Here is a 6,000-nt window from a genome sequence, read left to right on the forward strand (position 1 = left end):
CTAATACAGCCTAGTTTATAATTATTTATATGATGGGAATCTGAAATCTAGTTCTAGCTGCTAGTTTAATGTCTTATGTACTTCACTATAGAGGGAGTGAGGAGGTATTTAAATTTCAGACAGAGAGAGGCACCATTTTCTTTCATCCACATGAGAACAGTGAAAAGAGCGTTTTCAAAAATCTCCATCTTAGTTTTCAGTGACTAAAACAGCGTTTTCGTGTGAACTGGGGGCCAAAATGCAGAAAAATAAATGGAGCCATGTGGACAGGGCCTCAGGGCGCTTGATTCTCTATCCATTTTTTTTTTATATGTTCAATTTGATTTTCTTTTTTGTTTTTAACAAATGTATTTATACAGGTTCTACCCACCACTGCTGACAGATTTGGAGCTGACTGATATAATGGCCGGTCAATAACATTGGTCAATATGGACATTGCAGAAAATTCATCGGCAACACTGTTGTGACCCTGGTGACCACTTCTAGGGACACGACAACCCACAGACGCCTGCAGTATCTAAAAGGAAATACTGAATACAAGGAATATTAATAAACACACACACAATCTCTAATCCACTCTTATGAGGTCCCTCCTGATGTGGATATTAATAAACCACACTCACTGAAGCTGCACTGGACTCTTCTGCTGCTTTTGTTTGGCTCTTTGTGGTGTATTTACTCTGTGGGAGTGGGGTCAGGGTTAGAGTTACAGCTCACTGAGCGTTTACAGAAAAAGAAACAGCATCTGTTTGCGCGGCCAGCAGCTCCTGACCTCAGAGTGACCGCGAGGGTTTGTAATCGCAAAAACTCACAGACGCAGGGTGTAGCAGCAAGATTAGTTCAACTGACTCAGAGCAGAACTACACTAACCTACACTCAACCGTTATCTCAGTTCTCATAAACACAGATCAGCCATAACGTTAAGGCCACCTCCTTTTTTGGTACACTCACTGTCAACTGTATCAGCTTCACTGACCATTTAGGTGAACTTTGGTGACCTTCCTGTGGTTCTGCATACTTTATTACCCCAATTTCGTCATGTTATTCAATGCCCAGGATGCCCAAAAAACAGATATGATTTGGGTAGTGGATCATTCTCAGTGCTGCAATGACCCTAACAGTGATACGATCAGACACAGCAGTTGCTGCTAGAGTTTTTAAACCCATAGTCCACCAACCAGAAATACCCAGCCAACAGCGTCCTGTGTCACTGACGAAGGACTGGAGGACGACCGACACACACTGTGCAGTGACAGATGAGTTACTGTCTCTGACTTTACATCTACAAGGTGGACCAACGTAGTGTTTCGAATTTAAACAGTAAACAGCTGTGTGTCACTTCTCATCCAGGATGACATGCAACATTTTTCAGCTCTTTATTCTTTCAGGAATTTTCTTCACTGTTAAGGTGCTGACTGAATGCTCTGTACACACACACAACAGCACCACTACTCATCCGTCCTGTAACATCCAGGAAGGCTTGTGTAAGGACCTAGAACCTAAAAAAGAGCTGCCTCTCGCCTGTGTTGGGCAAGTCTCCTCTTGATCTTTTATCTCACTCTCGGTTTGAATAAACACAATCCTGAGTGTGTCAGATCTACTGCTTGGAAAAGGAGGAACCAGTAGAGAGGAGAATAAAAATTAAGTGGGATCAAACTTAAGATCTCGCACCACTGACAGGGCTGGTGTTTAGATCCTGGTGTTTCATTCTGGGGTTTATACCCCTCTAGCCAACATTTGGCATTGGGCAATATGATCTTAGGCTGATGTACATCTACTCCAACATATTAAAAAAAAAAAAAAAAAGGTGTAATAACACAAAACCTTATTTTAACATTTTAATTTTCCACTTTAGTGCAATATTGCTACTTATTTTTTATTTATTTATTTACATTATACTATTTTAAACTGTATATTCTTTTAAATATTGTCCTCTAATCAGCAGTGGAAAAGTCTCGGATACAGTTTATTCGAGCAGATATGTATCTAATGATCCTGTGGTGAGCAGGAGTCCCTCTACCAACCGTCCAGGCACGTGTCTCCATTCAATCCCAGCCCCCGGAGACCCCGAGACCCTGTCCTGAGATACAAGGTTTCAGCTCAGGTGCAGGGCAGTGTTTACCAGAGCTCTCACCACAGGAGACTTTCCTCAAACAGCTGACCCCAAAAACCACCAACAAAAGGTCCTGCATAAAATTAACCCCTTCAAAACTGGGAGGTATCAGGCTTTAAAGGAGCAGTCAGTCATTTGTAATCACAAAAAACACAGAAATAATCTTCATGAAACCTACTGTTAATTATTTTTATATAATTTTCTAGCCATTAAAATTGAATGGCTAAGTAAATTCTAGTAAATGTTGCTGCACCAATCTTTGCATTGCCGTCTATGTAATTACTGAATAATAAGCCTTAGAAGCAGGTTAGAAGCATTAGCTTAGAAGCATTCTCCCCCTTGTCGTCAGGTGAACACAGGTCTGGGTCTTAATGAAACGTCTGTGACCAGCTGTGGTCCAAATACCAAAAGGGTATAAGCCCCATAGCGGCATTCTCCCCCTGTCTAAAAAGCCTTGTTCTGAATGACCACTTTCAGCGCCTGTTCCTTTAAATGATAATGAGCCACTCACTGTTCACCCCAACCCCGAGCACACAGCAGCGAGGAGCAGAGGCTCTGGTCTTTAGCCGTTTTTACTCGGTCCTCCTTCTTCTCCGTGGCCTTATTTCTCTGCACTGGTTGTTCTGTTCTGCTGCGTTTAACCTCGTCTTTGCTCTCTCACGTATACGCGGTTCCAGCGTATTGGACAGACTCACACCAGGGAGCAATTCTAAAGTCTTTGCATTTGACGTCAGAAGCAGAGCGGCTCATTTTATCCCATGTTTTCTGACTCAGACAGAACACTGAAAACTGACGGTGGTTTTGTTTCACAGTGTGTGGGTTGGTGGGCTCAACCCTGGATTACAGTAGCCTGCAAAGGCCAATATTCATCTGCTGTAGGAGAATTATATCATCTAAAAACAACCAGGAGCTTCCTTAATCAAACAATATCAATCAGTCAGCTTATTCCTGTCAGGACACCATCAGCAAATTCAAGGGTCACCTACCACTGCTTCAGTGCGTACCATGGGAAACGTCATTTCTTCTCACTGCTTTGAACAATGAACAAACGATGCTTTGAGGCCATATGTTTCAAACCATATTGTTTAGGCCCCAGTCCATGTATGGAAACATATCTGCAAAAACATCCTGTCCCATTGTTTTTGTGATGTCACAAAATTCATGCAATCACTTATCAAGTGTCACACAAGCAAATGTATGTCTACTTATTCTCATAAAGGCAGTTTAGCAGTGTGTGTGTGTGTGTGTGTGCGTGTGTGTATAACTCTGAAGTTACAAGAAGCGTTTCTGCTCAATGGAACACCGGGCAGCCAATGAAAACATAGGTAATTTACATATTTTATTTTTAAAAGGGACTATAAGAGGGGCCTATCTGCAAGCAATGCAAGAAAACAACAAAATAAGAAACCACAACACTCCTGTTATTATAATCAGTACAGCTGTTCGTGTTCGTTATGTGGGCAGAATTACCCGGGTTAACTCTGTCTTTAAGACTGATATATGTAAATTAACTGCGTTCTGATTGGCTGTCCAACGACAAGCCTGACAACCCTGCTCCGGCTGAAACACTACTTATAATTTCAGGTGAGTGTAGCGACACAGATCTGGGTTAAAGATCTAGATGATCAGAAATGCGGTGTGTGATGTCACAGAAACATTGAATTCAGAACAGGAAGTTGGTTGCATCTCACTTTCCATTTGTGGACTGGTGAGTGAACAGTGGGTGTTGAAAACATTTATGGAAAATAAATTTTCCAAGACAGGGTCTTTAATGTGGTGAGACTGGAAAATGACACCATGCACAAGCTTATATATATATATATAAAATAAATTAATAAAATAATAGCTCACAGGTCAAATGAGAGTATGGGCCCTTTAATATTCTGAGATAAACGGAGGTTATGAAATGGTGTGTTTTGGGGGGAGATAAACCTCCAAAGTACGTCATAAGTGCACTTAACATAATATATAAATCCAGAACAAATGAGGGATATGGCCCTTTAATAGTCAAGGATTCAATGATGGTACAAAGAGGGGGGGGATATTAACAAACACACGTTTATTTTTATTTTTTACTGTACGTCATAAAATGTAAGAACATGTGAGATATTACGCCTTCATCAAGACCAACAGTAACGTTAGATACTGTAGCTATGTGTAAATAGAAGGTCTCCATCTGTCCAACTGCCATATATATATATATATCCATTAAACTCCATATACCCGCCATAAAATGAGCACTGAGGCGATTAATTATTATTTATGCTTGAATAAATGCATACCTGCATAAATCTGATAAAAGCTTACCGTCATAAACTGCTCCGTGGGTGTCCAGGTTTAAGGAAACGTGTGTAAAATGTGTATTTATATTTCCTCAGGCGTGAATAAATACAAAAAGCCCAATACGAATAGCTTCCCAGGCTCAGAGCGCCCACAGCGAGCCCCGGCGAGACTTCATCTCCGATTGGGTCGCCCCTCAGGCGGCTACACGTCGCTGCGATCCGCGGGGCCTCTTAGAGAAAGGTACGAGCAGAAAGCAGCATTAAAAACCCATAAAAATAACATCCAGCATCGACTAAGAAGCCCGGGGAAATCAGGCTGGGCGAGTTTATATTCCACAGCGCGGAGGAAAAGGAGAAAATAACCCGGTCCGCAGAGCCGTGTTCGGGAGCGCTGGCTGCTGTGTCGTGTGTCCGCTCTGTGAGCACTAAGAAGCGGATAAACCAGCGGCGGGTCTCCGCAGCGCCGCCAGCGCACGGGGGTGAACTCACACTCCGAGACACACGGATTAAACACACACACACCCACACACAAAAACACAATTAGAGACACACACTCACGAAAACACAATCTACAGACAGTAACAGATATGGACATGGTTAACAGAGAGTCACAAGACACATAAAATCAAAGAGTGAAAATGGCAGATAATTACAAACATTTAAATTCCCAGACACATTTAAAATCACAGACAGTTAGTCACAGACACAGTCAAAGCCTCAGACACAGTTTATAACCCTGTTTCCAGAAGAATTGGACATGTTTAAAGTGCGGTAAAACAAGACTCTTTGATGCACTGATTCAAATGAGGCTTTATTTAATGAAAAAAGCACAAAATGCCCCAAAACATGCCCCAGAACGTTTGGGACTGGCTGTGTATTAAATAGTAAATAATTCCGTAACTGCGGTTGTAGCTGGGTGTGTAAGATTAGGGTCAGGGCCTCAAACACAGGTCAATAGTTCTTCAGAAATGTGCAAAACACTCATTCGCTTACATCAGGCCTGTTCCATCTTCACACAGTGCTTAAAAATAACTTCAGGGGAACATGCCCCTGAAGATGGACATCACTGACCAGTTCATGCTCTTTACAGCTTTGTTTAGATTGTAAATAGCCAGCTCCAACCTCGCGTGAAAGAGACGCAGCGTTACAAGCCGTGTGAGAAGGTCTCTCACACACACACACACACTGGATTTGTGTTGAAGGTGAATGCCCTTTTTTCTTGTGTGATTAATATGTACCAGAACACCATTCTGGGTGTAAAATCGAGCCAGCACAGGGTTCCTGGAACAAAGTGGGTGTAAAATCCACCTCTATTCACACCACAGCCTGTTCGTCCAATAGGAAGCCGGTCTACACTGGGGGTCGCTCTGTCTCCATGGTAATGACCCACAGTGCTGTGTTTTTAACATGAAAGCAGCTTCCCAAACCCAGATTAAGATTAATCCTAGATTTTCCAGTAAAGCTTCACTATTGACACTCCAATTTAGTCCAAGTCCAAGCTTAATCCCTGTCTGGGAAACCAACACTGAGTGTCCAAAAGTATCTAGACACTCCTCTTATACGTGCCAATAGAATGCTCTGGAACATGAGCCTGAAGTTACCATG

At 42.2% G+C, this 6,000-nt stretch overlaps 1 protein-coding gene across 1 annotated transcript in view; it reads right to left on the bottom strand.

Moving 5' to 3' along the window:
• The window catches only part of LOC136684431 (tyrosine-protein phosphatase non-receptor type 4-like), a 48,823-nt gene extending 44,017 nt beyond the window's left edge, over window positions 1–4,806 (bottom strand). The window contains exon 1 of the mRNA XM_066659188.1: window positions 4,421–4,806. The gene's annotated coding sequence lies outside the window, so the exon portion shown is untranslated. The remainder of the gene's footprint in view (window positions 1–4,420) is intronic.
• Between the last annotated feature and the right edge of the window lie 1,194 nt (window positions 4,807–6,000).

The sequence above is a fragment of the Hoplias malabaricus genome, unplaced genomic scaffold (genome assembly GCF_029633855.1).
Source record: "Hoplias malabaricus isolate fHopMal1 unplaced genomic scaffold, fHopMal1.hap1 scaffold_62, whole genome shotgun sequence".
NCBI classification, from domain to species: domain Eukaryota; kingdom Metazoa; phylum Chordata; class Actinopteri; order Characiformes; family Erythrinidae; genus Hoplias; species Hoplias malabaricus.